The sequence below is a fragment of the Hemicordylus capensis genome, chromosome 3 (assembly GCF_027244095.1).
Source record: "Hemicordylus capensis ecotype Gifberg chromosome 3, rHemCap1.1.pri, whole genome shotgun sequence".
NCBI lineage: Eukaryota > Metazoa > Chordata > Lepidosauria > Squamata > Cordylidae > Hemicordylus > Hemicordylus capensis.
The window spans coordinates 266,679,577-266,698,567 of NC_069659.1; the positions used below are offsets into that span (position 1 = coordinate 266,679,577).

The window sequence follows — 18,991 nt, forward strand, 5'->3', positions numbered from 1 at the left end:
TTTTTTGGCTAAATGTTCCTCAAACGCTCTTTTCATCTCTCTTATTGTCACCTTGCATTTCTTTTGCCAGAGTTTGTGTTCCTTTCTGTTCTCTTCATTTGGACAGCACTTCCAATTTCAGAAGGAAGTCGCCTTCCCTTTTATGGCTTCCTTGATGGTACCTGTTAGCCATGCCGGCATCCTCCTGGACTTAGTGGTACCTTTCCTCCTTTTGGGTATACAGTCTAACTGGGCTCCTAGTATTGTGGTTCTGAGTAAACTCCATGCACTCTGGAGCGAAGTGACGCTCCTGATTTTCGCTTTCAGCTTTCTTTTCACCATACTCCTCCTTTTAGAGAAGTTTCCTCTTCTGAAATTCAAAATGTCTGTGTTAGCCTTCCTTTCTCTCCCTGCATGTATGCTGGATTTGATCACATTATGGTCACTGTTCCCTAAAGGGTCGATGACACTGACATCACACACCAGGTCCTGTGTGCCACTCGGAATTAAGTCCAAGGTTGGCTTCTCTCTGGTTGGTTCCATGACCAACTGTTCTAGGGCACAGTCATTTAGTGTATCTAGAAATCTGACCTCTTTGTCATGACCTGACTGTGAATTTCCCCAGTCTATGTGTGAGTAATTGAAGTCACCCATTATTACAGCCCTGCCTCTCCTTGACGCCTCCCTGATTTCCTGCTGCATCTCCCAGTCACTGTCAGCGTTTTGGCCCAGAGGGCAATAGCACGTCTCTAGTAGCACATTCCCTTTTGGGGCCTGTATTGTCATCCACAGGGTTTCTGTGGAGGACTCCAGTCCACCTAGGTTTTCTAGCTGGTTAGATTCTATAGCATTGCAAACTATTCTATTCTATAGCATAGCATAGATTCTATAACGTAGCAAACTTGGAAACGTTTGCTATTTTTTAACATCTGTTTTCTGCTTTCTTTTATTTGCGCATTGAAGAGGTCTCGAAAGGTTTGTGGACTTTGTCTTTCTCCTTAGATTGTGAACCACTTGGTGGACACAACAGCTCCTCCTCCTTCCTCTCCCTGTTCCCTCTCCCTCTCTGAGAACAGTTCCCTTTCTTCTCCTTTCTCTTCTCCCCGCTTCTCTCTCTTTCCCTTCTTCCCCCACCAGCCCACAACCCCAACATTCCTCTTCTCACTGCTCCATCACTCTTCTCCCCCCTTTTTCTTTCTGGTCACCTCACACCCCTCCCTGCTGGAGACTTTGAAAGGGACCTGCAGCTGCCAGAGTAGAGCTTCGGGCCCTTCTCCTCCTCCTCTCTGGGAAGGGAGGCAGTAGTTGGAGCCACCACTCAGCCCCATCCAGCCGCTACGACGCTTTCCCCGCTCTTCTTGCCTTCAAGAAAGAAAGAGGAACAGAACAGAACCACAGGAATTGGGGGGGGGGAGGTCCATACTTCCCATGATTCCCTTTCCAGCTCCCTGTGTTTTAAATAGGCAGAGCGAGAGCCATGCAGCTGGGTGGGCCTGAGCAGTGGTGGGTGGCTTCCTGAGGTGGAGAGTGCTTTGCCTAGCAGACATCCCCAAGCCCTGCCCCTTGAGGTGGCTGCCACACCCTGCCTCATGGAAGGGCCACCCCCTGCATTTCCAACAGGCTTCTCCTAAGGCACAACCTTAGCTCCCAGGAACTGACTAGTCTGGGCTGTTGGCCGGCAATTTGCTGGGCCCGGAAGCATTGATGGTCAGCCAGCTGCAGGGCACGACTCTCTGAAAACCCCTCAGTGGCCCCTCAGAGTGAGGGAGATAATGAAGAAAATAGGTAGAGGTGGAATTGGGGGGGGGAACCTCTGGAGCCTGGGTTCTTTGAACCCATCCACTCAATTATAGCTACGCTCCTGTGAGGATGATCTGCCCCCCTGCCATGCAAGCAGCCAGCCCTGTAGGCAAAGGCCTTTCCGTCTCCACAGAAGAGGGTCCAGCACGCTGACTGGGAGGGCAGGGGAGTTATGCAAATGTGGCCGTTGCCTCCCCTGGGTCCAACATGTGGGGTTAGGACCATGCCCCTGCCCCTCCCTGCATCACGGAACCCACCATGCTGCCACCACGTGTCTCAAGCAGTCCTCTGATATGAAGCTTCACAGTGACCACCCGGCAGACATTGCTATTTCTTTGGGCAGTGTCCACTAAGACAGCCTTCCAGATCTCCTCCCCTATATCTGTTGCCCTCCCTCCCTCCCTAGCAGGGGAACCACCAAGCAGAGAGAGAGCTTTGGGGGACAGGGTAGAGAACCCACATCCTGGCCTCACTCAGACTCTGGAGTTGACTCTCGCCAGGCAGTATCTGTTCTGCCAAGGAGCTACTTCCTTGGACTGAGGGCGGGCCAGACCGAGATGAGTCCTCCTAACTGGAGAAAAGCAATTCCCTTTTGCTCTCCTCCTCACTTGCTCCTTGGCTGATTCAAGATGTTTCCACTTGCATCAGCTGGGGGATTTGGGGGCTGGCAATTGGAGGGCAGAAGCTGCCACACACCCACAAGTTACTGCCCCAAGTCTCCACTTCAAGCAGCCTCTGCATAACCAGATCTCCTGGGACACCTGGAAGGACAATCAAGGTTTGTTTTGGTCTCTCTCTCTCTCTCTCTCTCTCTCTCTCTCTCTCTCTCTTTCCTTTTTTCAGAAGGATGGTGAAATTAGGGCTCGCCATGCTGAAAATGTCCAGTGGGGATGCCAATGCTTAGAAGATGCTGCTGTTCTGGCTGATTCTTATGTCTGTTCTGATGGGCGCTTTCCAGATTAACCCTGACCACAGTGTCGCTACCATCTTCAAAGTCTGCTTCTGTATTGCCTGTGTATTGACATCACAGCCCCTGAGCTGTCAGGAAGGTGCTGTTCACATTTCCAATGCCTTCTTTGGGGTTTTATTGCTCTGTTACTGTCCTACAACACTGTAAAAGAAATACTGTTTTAGAGCGTTTCGGGCATACTAGAAAAGCTCCCCCTGCTGGTGGATTTGTGCAACATCCTTTAATTATGTTGTTGATTCAACCTGAAGCATTTTACTGGAAAGGACCACGGCTCTCTTTTCTCCCCTTGGTCTTCTCTTCTCCAAGGCGCTTTCGAGATTACACGCTACAACAGCGATAAAAGGCTTCGGTTTGGCAGGATCGTCTTGAAAACATAAATAAAAGATCCAGCTGTTAGTAGTGCAGTCAGCAGCAGGGGGAGCAGTCTTTTCTAGCTTGCATAAACCTCTTACAATGAGAAAATACAGCTACTCTTTTGCATTGGAGCACTATAAGGCAAAGATAAAACCCAGAAGAAGGCATTGGAAATGTGAACTTCACCTTGCTGTCCACACAGGGACTGAGGTGTCACAACACAGGAAGTACAGAAGGACATTTTGCAGATCCATAGTGACCCTGTGGTAGCATTTAATCTGGAAAGCATCCAGGCTAAACATACCAAACTCCTGCAACCAGCCCACTTAGGATTTGTTTTTTTCAGACCCGACACCACCTTGGCTGCCTCCCTCTGAACCCGTTCCAGTTGTTCAGTGTCCTTAAAATGTGGGGCCCAGAACTCAATGCAGTCTTCCAAGAGGGGTCTGAGCAGCACAGAATAGAGTGGAACAATTCTGTCTTGTGTTCTGGACATGATGCCTCTGTTAACACAGCCGGCAGTAGCGTTAGCTTTGATGGCTGTTGCCTCTTTGAGGTGAAAAGGAGGTGATCGCATGGCAAGTGAGGAGAGCTAGTCTGGTGGTAGCAAGCGTGACTTGTTCCCTTAGCTAAGCAGGGTCCACCCTGGTTGCAGATGAAAAGACTTGATGTGTGAGCACTGTAAGATATTTCTCTTAGTAGGAGATAGAGCCGCTCTGGGGAGAGCAGAAGGTTCCAAGTTCTCTCCCTAGCAGCATCTCCAAGATAATGCTGAAAGAGACTCCTGCTTGCAACTTTGGAGAAGCCGCTGCCAGTCTGTGTAGACAATACTGAGCTGGATGGACCAAGGATCTGACGCAGTATATGGCAGCTTCCTATGTTCCTAAGACTCTCCGCTTTCAATGTGTTCTCATGCTTTGATTGTCTGGACCAGAGGCGTATCTAGGGAAAATAGCGCCCAGGGCAAGCACTGAAATTGCGGGGGCCCCCATCCAAACATCTGGCACCCATCTTTCAGATAACTTTACTATAATGTCAGCTCAAGAATTATTTAGTGCATTAGCAAGCAGCTCTCACACAACAATTAAAAAAAAAAGAGGAAGATCAATCTTCAAAGAGATTAGCTGCAAAACAAACGAATTCAAATATTTTAAAATATAGTACAAAGTCCTGCAAATCACTAAACACTGTATCTCTGCAGCATATTCTAATCTAAAACAAAGTGTTTTTTTCTGCTTAATTTGGGCCATGGCATAAAAATACACCTTTATTTGTTTTCTAAATATGATGCAACAGATAGAGACAAAATTTTAAGAAAAAGCAGTGCCAAACAGATAGCATGTCAGATAATTAGACAAAGAAGAAATCTTTAATGAGATAAATCCACTTTATCACCACAGCAACATTTGAACAAGGATAACTAACTGCTCAAGTCCACTTCTTAGTTTTATGAAGTGACAGCTGGACACCTGGAACTATACAGATTCCTGCTCCAGAGGATTCATAAGCAAATCAATTTAAACTACAAGGAGTCTTTCACAGCAATACACTCAAGTATAATGGCACAGTTGCCCAATGATGTGGTGTTCTGTGTAACTCAAAAGCTTGCTGTATCTTCTTTGAACAGCAAAGGTGGATCCAATAAGAGTTGTCACCTTACCTAGTTGTGTGCCTCTAGTTTTTTGTGTCTCACACAATTACAGTCTACACCCTTCTGAACTGCTAGACGTGGAACAGAAGCATACAATTTTTAAAAAAACCAAAAACTTTCTTGCTTGGGAAAACAAGCAAGAAATGGTCTTTGAGAGAAAATCCCTTGTTTTGAGTAGCACCTCATGCTTTTTCAAGACAACCCCCAAAAATGGAGAGAGAGAAAACTATCAATAGATAAAGTACAGTGGGGATTCTTTCTATTTCAGTGGGTGCAAAATAGGAATGAGTTTGGATCCATCTACATTAGCCAGGAAACCGGAGGCTTTGTTTACTCCCAATTGTTACAATCCCAAGCTAACAAGGCAATTTTACCACTGAAAAACAGCAAAACCCCACCAGTGAGCCACAACTGCATTTCACCCTCTGTTCTCAGGCTAGATTCAGTCCAACAGAAAAGTATTCAATTCAAGAAGTTCTCAGTAAATCATTTTGGGAGGCACCAAAGGTGATGGGGGAGGGAGAGAGGATTAAAAAAAGGTGGCGGGGGGGGACCTATAGGTGTTTGATTTTACTCCTTCCAGCAGCCAGGCTCATCTCTCCTCCTCACCCAACCCACTCCATGAGAAAAAAGGAAACAGAATGAACAGGACTCAGGAACACAGACAATAAAAGCCTGGGAACTGAAGGAGCTGAACGTCCAGCTCAGAGGAAGTTGTCTTAAAGGGAGACAGACCCCAAGGCAACCCCATCCATCATGCTGCGTGCCCCTTCAAGGGAGGAATAGGGAGAAAGAGAGAGACTGGATTTGGGGGTAGGGGGGAGTTTCCTTGTATTGTGCATTCAGCTGCTTCTTTTGTTGTTCTACCTTGGCCGGCTGCATCTGGCTTGGAGGAGCAGGAGCATCTAAGAAAACTTCCCCACAACTTTCCTGCTTGTCCTGTTGGGTACTCTCTGTGTTTTTAAAGCACAGCAGCCCCGGGGCTGCTGCAGGGAAGCAGAGAGTCTGCTCTTCCATCTCTCACACACCACACGCCGGGAAGGGAGGAGAGGAATAGAGAAAAGCCAGCAATCATGCAGCAAGGGAGTCTCAGGCTTAGGCAGCAGCAGAGTAGGGCGCGTGGACTCTCTCTCTCTCTCACAAAGGAATAGATCCAGGAGAAGCTAGCGGTTATGCAGCACAGCAAGGGAGGCTTAGGCCGCAGCAAGGAAGAGCGCGCGTGCTCTCTCTTTCTCCCTCTCACACATACACCTCACGAGTCGCCACACACACACAGAGCCAAGAAGGCAGGGAGGGCTTGCTTCTGCCTCCCCATGTCCTGCTGCCTCCTCCTAGTATGCACCACCAGGTCTTCCCAGGCGTGGCAGCGGCGGCGGATTAGGAACAAGCAAGAGTGACCTACATTGCAGCTATTGCCAGAGGGAGAGATTTCCTTTCCCTGAAGTCCTGCTTTTTTACTTCTCCAGAGCAGTTGGCAAGGATTCCAGTGTGGGTTTTCTTGGTTTACCTTCTGTTTTGGTGACGTAAATGCTTGGCAACGCTAGGGGATATGCCCCAGAAAGTGATGAAGACCCCTGCCCAAACCCTGCCTTAACGCACATGGCTGGCTGAGCGTTCCCCAGACCCCACCACCAGCTTGAGGACTCTTTATCCATACATTGATTTGGGGCGGGGAGAGAAGCAGGATGGAGGAGGAGAATAAGGAAGATCCACTTACTTGAGCATATGTATGAGGGCAGGCAGTGTGGTGGGCAAAAACCGGAAGGAGGAACGAACAGCAGCACACGGGCTGGAGAACAACAAACACTCAGCAGTTGCTGCTGGCTCTGCTCAACTCACCCACATGGTCGTGCAGTAGCCATGCGTGTAAAAAATTGAACCGGCGGGGCGGTGGCGGGCGGCCCAATCAGCGTGGGGCGCGCTCTCTGCCAGCCAATTGGAGGACCTGCCCACCGTGCACTGCCTGCTGCTGTGCCTGCGCGAGTGGAGGGTGTGGGTTAGGGCACCTGGAGCTGGTGGCAGCGGTAAGCAGCGGGTAGGGGGGCATCTGGCGGCAGCGGCGCCCGCATTTGTTAAAAAATGAAAAAAAATGATTTTTTAAAAAAATGTTAGGGGTGATGGGTGGGGGCATGGTGGGGCATGGCACTTGCGCCCCCCTCAAGTGGCGCCCAGGGCATGTGCCCTGCCTGCCCTACCCTGATTACGCCTCTGGTCTGGACCATCCAGGGATGGAGCCATCATTGGGCGAACAGTTTCAAAGAACACGGCCCCAGACAAGCGAGCACAGCCCCAGACACGCCCTGATTTCAGACGTGGGGGGTGCTGGTTTAGCTCCCGAGCGGAGCTAAATGGCCAGTGCTGCATTCACAGCACAGGCCTGGTTCTAACTCCCAAACGGAGCTCCGTTCGGGAGTTGGACCACCAACGTTGCGTTCGCAGTGCGGCCAGAAGCAGCTCCCCCCTGCCTTTAGGGCAGGGAAGAGCCGCTCCTGGCCACACTGTGAATGCAGCGTCGACCAGGCTGAAACTGCCAAAGAGAGCTCCCTTGCTCCGTTTGGGAGCCAGACCACGCCCCCCGTGTCTGATGCAGGGGTGTGGTAGCCCTCATATCTGATGTCAGACGCAGGGGCGGGGTGAGAGAGGCCGCTGCGCCATGGCTGGACACAGGCCGTTCGTGTCCTTTCTCCACCCCTGGGACCATCAGGCCTGCAGCACCCAATAGGCAGTGCTCCTTTAAGAGTTCTGAACAGTTTTAAAAACACAGAAACTATTCTAAAAGTTTGTCTATATCAGAGATGGCAATTGGCAGATGACTCCCTGGAGAGAGGACCACCATTTGCCCCTTGTTACCCTGACCCTTTTCTCTGTGCAAAAGGGGCTGCATCTTATCTATCTATCTATCTATTCTATCTATTCTATTTCTATACTGCCCTTCCAAAAATGGCTCAGGCACAATTTGACCCAAATCCTTTGGGGGGAGGGATAAAGAAGGTGTGAACACCCACAGAAAGCTTTCTGTGCAGCAAGGCGATCACCTCTTTCCCATCTCTAGAGAGGTAGATGCCAAAAGCAGCTTTGAGCATTTGTCCCCAGAGACGGTACCAGTAGCCCGAAGGTGTGGGCCTGGCTCATGCACTCTCTGTCCTCACATCACTTAACAGAACCTGACCTCCTCTGGGGGTGGGGGAAGCGATAGTGAGAGTGCTTTATGAAGACACTGTAATTCTCGGTTTCTTTGATAACATAACTGGCAGACATGTTTGTTGCAGAAATCTCTACGTCAGATGCATTTTAAAACTAAACAAGAAGACATTTTGTTTACAGATGTTCTCTGCACAAAGGAGGTCCTCACTGACTTCTGCTCCCCACTCGACACCTTTGCCCAGAGTATCCCTCTGGGAAGAGCACCCAACCCAGTCCTCTCTCGGCTCCAGATCAGAGGCGGAAACACAAGAAGGCGAAGAAGGATGTACAGTTTGCAAAAATAAGTAAAAAGAGAGCAAGAGAAAAAAACTACCGCACCGAAGATGCCCACCACAGACGGGCAAGATAACCGGAGGAAGCAATTCAAGAATAACGGCAAAGACCTTGCACAAAAGAGGAAGCAAAGAATAGAGGTGGACGTTCAGCTTCGCAAAGCTCGGAAAGACGAACAGACCTTGAAGCGGAGGAACATCTCTCTCTCCACGAAAGACGTCCTGTCTCCAGAAAAAGAAGAGCAAACTTTGGAAGAAATTGTCTTTGTGGTGAAATCAGCTGACCCCCAACACTATTTTAAGGCCACTTGGGCAACCAGCCAAAGGCCACTGGGCCTGGGGATTATGGGAGTTGAAGTCCAAGAATATCTGGGGGCCCAACGTTGAGGATCCCTAGTCTAGGCAGAAGAATCCATCTCTTGATGAAGTCATCAAATCTGGGATAATTTCTAGACTGGTGGACGTTTTGTACCATCACAATGCCCCAACTCTGCAGTTCAAGGCTGCCTGGGCACTCACTAATATTGCTTCTGGGACATCAGAGGAGACCAGGGTAGGAGTGGAGGCAAATGCCATCCAGGCCTTTGTAGTCCTGTCTTCTCTGCATATGCACATCTGCGAGCAGCCTGTATGGGCCCTGGGAAACATAGCAGGTGATGGCCCCATGTACACCGATGCTTTAATCAGCTTCAACACGGTCCCTCCCCTTCTGAGTCTGGTGATGCCCACTACTCCTGTGGGCTTTCTGAAAAACAGCACCTGGACGCTGTCCAACCTCTGTAGGAATAAGGATCCCCACCCTCCCCTGGATGCTGTGAAGCAGATACTCCCCACGCTGACCTGTCTCCTGCAACATCAAGACAAAGAGATCCTCTCGGATGGGTGTCAGGCCGTCTCCTACCTAACAGATGGGTCCAATGACCGCGTCCACGTGGTGCTGGAGACGGGGATACTGCCGCAGTTGGTACAGCTCATGGGTACTCCAGAACTGTGTGTCCTGATGCCATCTCTGCGAGCAGTAGGCAACATCATCATGGGGTCAGATGAGCAAACGCAGATGGCCATTGATGCTGGCCTGCTGGCGGTCCTGTCCCAGCTCCTACGGTACCTGAAGCACACCATTCAGAAGAAGGCAGCCTGGACTCTGAGCAACCTTCCAGCAGGGCCCCCCAATCAGATCCAGCAGCTGATCACCTGTGGGATGCTGCCTCCCTTGATGAGGAGCTGCTGGGACAGGGAGAATTTAAAGCTCAGAAAAAGGCTATCTGGGCATTTGCCAACTTCACAACAGGAGCCACTGTAGAGCAAGTGGTGAAACTGGTCCAGGGAGGCGTCCTACAGCCTCTTCTCAACTTACTAACTGTCAGAGACAGCAAAACCATCCTGGTGATCCTCGATACCATCAACAACCTATTTGTGTTGGTGGAGAAGATAGGCGAGACATAAGATCTGTGCCTCACAACTGAAGATCTCAGGGGCCTGGAGAAGACTGAAATGCTTCAGACGCATGAGAACAGTTTGGTCAATCGAGCGGCTATCAACCTCATTGAGAAACATTTTTCAAGCATGGTGAGGGAAACCCAACTCCAGAAGTAGACCAAGAAAGCAAGACGCTTCCTTTCTCAGTGGAGCAACAGGATTTGTATGACTCCTAAAGAGGAGCCTGGTTTGCCAGCCACACATCTGGTGAGGGGCTGCACACTCCACTTGGCTGTCGAAGCGCTCCGGGGCAAAGAGACAAAGGTGTGGAGAGGTTTGTTTATTGTTCTGTCAATAAATTGCTGGTCTTGATTTGTTTTTTTTAAAAAGGCAGAGAAAATATGAGGCTGCTGGCAGAGGTGGCAGGACTGAATGCATCAGTTATAAGAAAAACTTAAAACAAATGTTTCAATGTAAACACGTCAGCTTCAGTCTTGGATATTCCACTGTTTAAACTGCATTCTTACATTTGAAAGTCTTCCCAATCAAATCAAGCAGAGACAGATAACACACAGTGATGCCTTCTTATCAAGGGAAGAAACAAAGGGCGGGGAAGGCAGCTAAGAGAACAAATTCCTTTATACACCCCTTAATGACCAATGTACTTCAAAAGTTTCTTTCAGTTCTTCCTTGCCACGAACCTCAGGCCTCAGTTTGCCTAAATGTGACACTTCTCTCATTTCTTTTGTGTGCAATGTTCTGACGCCAGAGTACACATTTTAAATGGCGTTGTTAAACTTACTCCCTCCTGTTGATTTTTCCTATGTCTTGACCATGGTCTTTCCCTATTGATGTATTCTGAGTCTGCTCAATGTTCTTTAAAGCTGGAGGGTAGATTTCTTCCAGGTTCTCCCATACAGCACTCCTCACACACATTCCACAGAAGTGTTTTTGTAAACGGCTCCTTTCTGTTGACAATTCCTTTCCCCCTTTTCACAAACTGGACAAGCTTTGGTTTCACCCTTTTTGTCACATCATCTTGGTCTTAATAACTGTTGCTTTACAGTCTTGGCTGTTTGGCAGACCACGTTAGCCTCGATCCCTCGTTTCCTTGCACTTTTCTGGCACTGCCTAATAAAATGATCTGAAATCAAGGGATCTTCAGAAAGGCAATCCTGCTACATATTTTGTCCCCACTGATCTTCTGAAGGGGAATTTAGACCCATTAACCTCTGCCAGGTTTCTGGCTCTTTCTATGGCCTGCCCTCTGTATTCCCGAGAAGAAACTTTGGCTGCCCTTTTAACAACCATTTGTACTGTATTTTAGCTGTTTGTGGGTGTGCTGATGTGCTGTTTATGATTAATTATTTTTAGCTGGTTTCCTAGGCCATTGGGTATTGATATTGTATTACATTTTAGTATGCCTGCTTCCTCTTAGCTTTGCAAGCGTGATGACAGACTTATGACTGGCCATTGGACATAGAGTCGGCCATCTGTCTTTCCCCTCTGCTCATGCTGTAAAGAGGCATGAGTTGGCCAGCCATTGGCTGGAGGGCTGTCTGGGGGCAGGGCTCGAGCTGCCAATGCTGTTCCCACCCCACTCCAAACTCAGTCCTTTCTCAGCAAGGGATGAGAGGGGATCGTTCTCGTCGCTTCCCTAGAGTGTCTATCCAGCGCAGGGTTACTTACATTGGTTGTCTCTCCATGAGACCTTAAGCAAGTCACCTTTGCCTTCTTCCAAGCTCACACCACTAACCACCTACTGCAGAAGCAAATGATTTATATTCTTGTCTCAGGCAGTGGACCCAGCTGTAACTCACAGACTGCGACGCCATCACCTTAAAGGAATAGACCCCCCCCTTCATTTGTGCATAGCCAGCAACATGGGCGTAACTATGATTAGACAAGGGGAGACAGTCGACCGGGGGCCCACTGCCTAACCCTAACCCAGCCCCAAGGCCTCTTAGCCAGCCCTCCTGGCTGGCAATCTAAGCGGCCAGCCTGCAAGCTGCTAGAGAGCTCTTTCTCTCACTGCCTCTCAGCCGATTGGTGGGTGGGTGGGTCTTCCAGAGAGGCCTCCGTGCAGGCCTCCCTGAAGCCTGAATTCCAGTGCCCCGGCAGGCAGGCAGGCAGCAAGGAAGGAAGGAGGCAGGCAGAGTGGCCGTTGCTGGTTGCCTTTTACCCTTTCCCCTTCAATTTGTTTCAACCTTTGTGGAAGCTGAAAATGTTTATCAGCAATTATTACTAAACCTGCAGCAAAACCATCATCAGTCTCTTCGTAGGAAAATGATGGTCTTTGACTAACAAGTCAGTGGAACTGAGATACTTGCAGTATGATGGCACCAAAACATCTTAAACTAAGGGCCTGTTCAAACCAATGCAGTGCAGGACCATTCCACCCCCCGCCCCCACCTCTGCCAACAAAAGAAAAATATTTAGTTCTGAGTATAGATTTCTGGAGGTAAATAGAGATCTGGACCCAGACAACAGTTGTGTAATGTTTCCAAAGTGGGCTGAGTGATAATTTACTCAGAGCTTTCCCACAACTGTTGCTACTTCCCAATTTAAATTTCCAGATGAGTGGAAGCAAGGCAGTCACAACTGTTCATGCCTGTTCATTCACTGTGCTTACTGTCTGCCACCCACTCCTTCACCTGCTGTAGCAACAAGTTGCTGAATTTTGTTCCCCTATGTGCAAACGTACACTAATTAATTGGGCTGTAGAACAACAGCTTCCTTCATCTGAAAATACTGTCTTTTGCTCTCTAGCTTCTGGTTTTCTCTTGGACAACACATTATTCAGGCACAAAATTTCACAGGTCTGTGAGCTAAACTTAGCCAGGATGGAAAGTTTAGCTCAGCAGTTTAAAAGCTTGCAATATGAAGGGAGAACTGAAAAAAGGAAGTAAGAGCAAGGGGGGGAGGGCTCTGCAACTCAGTGAGCACAAAGAGGATTTGGGGCTCTCGATGGAATGGAGAAGTCTACAGAATCACTATAAATGAAATGTGATTTATTTATTTTTTTGGTAACTTGGTTGCAGTTCATTTTCCAAGTTGTATTAATATTTAGGGTTGAACACGAATATGCTGCACTTTTCAAATCTGATGACTATTCCAAATTTGATAGACAGGAAATCTAAATTTTGGATGAAATATTATCTAAAATGAATAGTTTGTGTCAGCCATTTCCAGGAATTATATAGCAAGTTAGGTAAATGTCTTGGGGGGCGGGGGGACATCTGAAAAAAATCAGCACTTGTGGACTCATTCAAAATAAATGGATACGTGGGTTTCCAGAGGGAAATTTAGCACCAAAGATTTGACTTCGACATTGGAAGTCACTGTGGCCCACCGAGAAACAGATTGTGAGTGCAGAATTCATTTTAAAATCATACACTGATTAAATGTTTCATTAACTGGATCAGAATGTTGGGTGGGCTTCCTTTAGTTGCCTCTTGGCTTTGTTCAGTGGTTTCTTCCTTGGCCGATGGGCTGATTCAGCATTGCAAATAAGTCCACAGGAATTAGTAGGTCTCCTGCCCACATGTACCTGTGTTAGCCTTTATGGCCTAATGGGGCGAGCGGGGGGGGGGGGGGCGGGCAGAAGGAGGAAGCAAGTTTGCAAAGCTTCCCTGTCTGGAAGTGAATCATAGACTGACCAGGCAAGTGGCTATTTGGAAGCCTGGGTTAAAACTTTGGTCACACAGCTAGGGAAATAAGAAAACATCTTCCTATATTCCTAAAGATGTTGGTAAAAAGAATTTCTATAAAACAGCATGCAATTAAAAAATGCTAAGGCCATATCTGCAAAGCACATCTGTTGTACTTCTGAAGCATGGAAGCAGAATGGTGTGGCACAAAATATCGCAATGTCACTGCTGTTGACCCAACTGCCAGCCATTCTTCTGACTTTCTCTGCTGTGCTGACAAATCATGCAGGCAGCTGCGTGGCACAGTAGAGATCTGACAACCTGGCTCTATACAGAACTTTTTGCCCTGCTGTCAGCTAAAATTGTCATCAGGCTATAATTCTTACACACTACCCAGATGAGAGAGCAGCTATACGCAGATCCGTTCCTTGCACCTTTCAAACCTGGAACATTGGGTAAAATGTTCTCTCTCTTTTTTCTTTTGGACCATACAAGCAATTGTGTGAAATCCTCAAAAGAATGCACAAGTAATTTAATGTCAAAATCAACTCTAAATTGTACTTATAATTTTTTCATTTTTCCTCATATATTTGTGTCCAGCTACACGTCCCTGTCTCCTCTACCCAGCCTGGCTAGGCTTATCGGGACCGCCCTCAGAGCAGGGACAGGAAGGGGTTTGAGCATCACCCTGTGCCTCCTCTGTCCCAGGCTGCTTGTTCCTTGTGTCTGCCCCTCTCTGGGGGGCCCTGACACTCCACCAGCCTCCTTCTCATCCCTGGCCAGCTCCTTATATGCCTCCTCACAGGCTATGCATCACCCGCCCCCAATTACCGGGCCAACGCCCCTCTTTCTTACCTGGAATTGATTACCCCTTACAGCTGATGCCAATGCCTCTCCCCCTTCTCCCTCCTCCTGCTCAGACCCCCTCCCGTCAAGGCATGCTGCTGATGTTATCCTTGCATGCCACCCCTTCGGTCTTATCAGGGCTCAGCTCCTCCTCCACTGGAGCTGAGTCCCTACCCGTTGGCAGTCTTTCCTTTGTCTCTCCCCGGCTGCCATCTGTACCTGTCGCCTTGGGCCCTCTCACCACTCCCTCCTCAGAGGTAAGGACAGCCAGCCTCACTGGACACACACACACACTCCTAAAATCTTGGAGCTGTGGTAGGGGTTGGTGCTCTCATGTAGGCGGGAGAGGAAGTCAGTGTTCCTGTTGGCTGGACCCTTCTGATGTACGACTGTAAAACTGAAAGGTAATAAGGATAAGTAGCAGCACATGATTCAGGCAGTGGTGTCTTTCATTTTATGGAGCCATTGGAGAGGGTCATGGTCTGTTACGAGGAGGAAAGGATTATCGGTGAGATAATATTGTAAGGCTTCGAGGGCCCATTTCACCGCTAAGGCTTCCCACTCAACAGTCAAGTAGTTCCTCTTGGCGGGTTGCAGCTTGTGACTGAGGTACAGTATGGGGTGCTCCTTGTCTCCGTGATACTGTGACAACACCATCCCCAAACCTGTGGCCGATGAATCCATTTACACGACAAAAGGTATGTTGAAGTCAGGGCTTTGCAAGACTGGGGCCCAGTGCAGCCTCTCCTTGACTTCCTGGAAGGCCTTCAGCTCAGTCGGGGTCCACTCGAATGGGTCTGCTGCTTTCCGTTGCAGACAGTTGGTCAAAGGACTAGTTATGGTGGCGTGGTCTGGTATAAACTGGCTATAGTATCCAACTAAACCTAAGAAGCGCTGTAGCTGGTTTTTTTGTCTTCAGCTCCGGAATGGAAGCTACTACATCCACTTTCTGCTGGAGAGGCTTTATCTGTCCTTGTCCGACTAGGTATCTCAGATATTTCACCTCTGAGGCACCCATGAGGCTTTTTCGAGGATTTATGCGTAGACCTGCTTTGCTTAGGGCGTCCAGCACCAACCACAGATGCTCAAGATGTTCTGGTCACATCCGGCTATATATTATGATATTGTCTATGTAGGCCATTGTAAACTCCTGGCAATGAGACAAGACGTGGTCTACCAGATGCTGGAATGTGGCAGCGGCCCCATGGAGTCTGAAGGGCATCACGGTGAACTGGAACAAGCCCTAGGGTGCGGCAAAGACTGTCTTCTTGTCTTCTTCACGGAGTGGTATTTTGCCAGTATTCCTTCGTGAAGTCTAGCGAGGACACCACTCGGGCTTCTCCCAATTGGCTTAACATTATGTCTGCTCAGGGCATGGGGTAGGCGTCAAACCTGGACTTATTGTTGACTTCCCTGAAGTCTATACAGAAGCATACGGTACCATCGAGTTTTGGAACTAGAATGATTGGGTTACGGCAATCGCTGTGTGAGGATTCTATGACATGGAGTTGCAGCATATCCTATACTTCTCGTTCCACTATCTCCCACCTTTTTCGGGGTATAGGCCTCCAGTGCATGCATACGATGGCATCCGGTTCCATCTCTATGGCATGATGGATGCCTTCTACCTGCCCGGGTCTCATTGAGAATAAAGAGGCATATTGTGAGATTAGGTCTTCTAAGGGGTTTGCCCAGTCTTCCGGCAGGTTGTGGGTGCAGCAGGGATGTTCCCTGGTTTCTCCATGACCCGTCCAAGGTAATGCTCCATCTGGTAGGCTATTCCCCACCGTCCATCCATGTTTGTTCGGGTTGTCGGTCTCTCCATTTCTTCAGTAGGTTGATATGCAGCCATTTGGTATCCTGTCAACTTATACCTCATTGAACTTCATACGTCTGGAGGCCTATGATTTTTATGACCTGATAAGGTCCTCGCCAGGGTCAACCCCTCTGTGTAGGAAACACTGTGGCCCTCACTAATACACGTTCCCCAGGCTGTATAGTCCGTACTCGGGCTTTCTGGTTGTAGTAATTTTTTTGCTGTTCTTGGGCCTTCAAGAGGTTAGATTGGGACTGAATTTGTTTCTCCTGCACCATGGTCCACAGCTACTCCATATATGGAGGCCAGGCTCATGGTTTTGACTCCTAAGGGGGTGGCCCATCCCTCCCCCAGAACGTCCAATATCCCTCGTGGTTGCCTTCCATACAACAATTCGAATGGGGCATAACCTGTAGAGGCTTGAGGCATGGAACAGAGAGCAAACAGAATGGGGCCCAACAGCAAGTCCCAGCGGCCAGGGTGGTGTCCTGCCAGCTTCCTCAACATTGCTTTTATAGTTTGGTTATATCGTTCCACCAGGCTGTCCGTTTGCAGGTGGTATATCGAAGCCACCTTGTGTTTGATATCCAGGCTGTTACATAGCTGTTTCATTGTGTGAGACATGAATGAAGTCCCTTGGTCAGATATTACCTCATCAGGCAGTCCCATGTGAGAAGATAAATGCATTAGGGCCCGGGCGGCTTGTGTGGTCTGCATGGTCCTCAAGGGCACAGCTTCTGGATACAGCGTAGCATAGTCCACTGTGACCAGGGCATATGTAAAGCCTCGAGTGGTCCGGGACAAGGGGCTTATAAAGTCCATACCTATCAGTTTGAATGGTTGATAGGCACGAGTGATGGGGCATAATGGAGCTGGGGCTGGTAGCCTGGCATTGCCTAGCTGACAAATTGGGCATGTGATGTTTCACAATAAGAGTGCACATCCTTGCTCATGGACAGCCAGAAAAAACATCCTTGGATATTGCTCAGGGTTTTTCGTCCACCCTGATGCCCTCCCCCAGGGGAATACTGCATCACCCTTAGTACCTCAGCCCTGTATCCCTGGGGCACTACCCATTGCCTCACCTGCTTCCGTCCCCGGGTTATCACCCTCCACAGGATCCCCTGTCATACCTCAAATTGCCTGCCTGGCCCATCCTCCCCATTGAACTCTTGTTTCATGGGTACTTCTTGAGCCACATCCCAGAAGGGCTGAAGGATTCATCCTCCTGTTGAGCCCGTTGGAATTTGGGATCACCCCTCCAGTCCTCCTCGGGTTGGGTCCTGGGAGTGGGCTATGCTCGGGCAGAGGGCCCTTCCTCGGGATCCTCTTCTGCTAGGGCACAGGATTCTTCCCTAGCTAGGGGGTGTGAGGCATCATGGACCATAGACCTGAAACCCGGGCAGTCTCGGCCCAGTAATACATCATAGGGCAGGCCCTCGGTTATTATCACTTCCAGGATACATTCTCCTATGGGCAGTCCAATCCGAAAGGACTGCACTGGCAGCTGGCATGTGTGTCAGTGCAGGCCAGGAGACTGCTACTGTTCTCTTGGCCACTGTACCCTGTGAAGCCCACATCGGGCTTACACAATTGAAACGGTACTCCTGGTATCCAGCAAAGCCCAGGCTTCTCCCCCAGGTAGTTGCACAGTGACGACTAGGGGTTCCTCTTTCATCTTTGGGCCTACCTCGCCATGGCAGAGGTCACATTCCTTGAAGGGGCATTCTCACTTCACGCGACCCATCTGCCCACAGGTGAAACAAGGACCTCTGCTTGGTCATCCCCCAGTCATAAGTTCTGACCGCTTATGGGGACCCCGGGTGCTGGCCTCCCATTCCTCATGTTTGTCTTCCCCCTTTTCAGGTTCAGGAGCTATCAGCCGCCATCGAGGGATAGTACCAGGGTAGGAACTCCTCGCACATCCGGGCTCTGGGCACGAGGATCCCCACACACCCTGTTGACCCTCTCTTGAGGCGGTTTTCTTGGCCTCATATCAGAGTTTCTCTCTATGGGCCTCTGTTTCAGCCACCACAGTTTTCTACTGCTGAAGATTGGATTCTGCCTGCTATATGCTGTGCACTGCACAGGGGTATATTCATTGGTGTTCCCATGTGCATTGGGAATATGAGCTGCAGCACCCTCTGGAGACACCTTCTTGCTGTCACCCCCCTACAAGGGATGTCATGCATCCCATCCCCTTACAGCTCCAACGGTCTGCTGGGAGTTTCTAGTAGATTCTTGGAGCTGCAAATAAGGGGATGGGATGTGGTGTGAGAGAGCTTGACACTTGGCATCCCCAGCTCACCCCAAACAGCGGGGCCCATAATGGGACCCATAACAGCAGTGGCAAGAAGAGGAAGCAGGCAGCATAGCAAAGCAAAGCAGCGGGTGGCACGGAAAGGCTAGCATCAGCCCCTACAAAGAAGCAGTGGGAGCTGGCGATGGGGTGTGTGTGTGAAACACAGGCCTCCATGGGCTTACTACACCCCAGCACTGCAATAGTGTCTTCGTCTTGGGCACCCATTTACATGCAGGTGCACTAGAGTCACACTATATCTGCCCACCTACTTGAAGGTGGTATCTGGGCACCTGAGGTGAGGTGGGGTGGAGGGGGAGGGGGAAAGGCTGTGAAGCATTTTAAAAGGTAAGAGGGAAGGCGGACAGCAGCCACACTCCTGGCACTGAACCTTTGCAAAGGCTTTGCAAGGGCTGGATTGGGAGTTCCCAGTCTCACCTTGCCTCATTAGCAAAGCACCTTTGCATCCACTTGGAAGTTTAATTTCTAGAGACTTTGGAGAGTGAGTATAATCCCGAAGAACAACTCAAGCAACTAATGATGTGTGTGTGTGTGTGTGTGTAGCCAAAAGCAAGGACACAATAAGGATTGTCATTTACCAGGGCCAGATTCCAGAAAATAGGGATTTTGACAAATCATTTTTGGCATCTCCGATGTTGTGCATGTGACTGGAATGTGTGTCCTATTCAACCACACGAACCCTTTATGCTTCTGAAGTCTGATCCTTTGCG

At 49.2% G+C, this 18,991-nt stretch overlaps 1 pseudogene; it reads left to right on the top strand.

Annotated features, from left to right (window-relative positions):
- Window positions 1-8,281: 8,281 nt before the first annotated feature.
- On the top strand, window positions 8,282-9,885 carry LOC128350591 (importin subunit alpha-1-like; annotated as a pseudogene).
- Window positions 9,886-18,991: the final 9,106 nt, after the last annotated feature.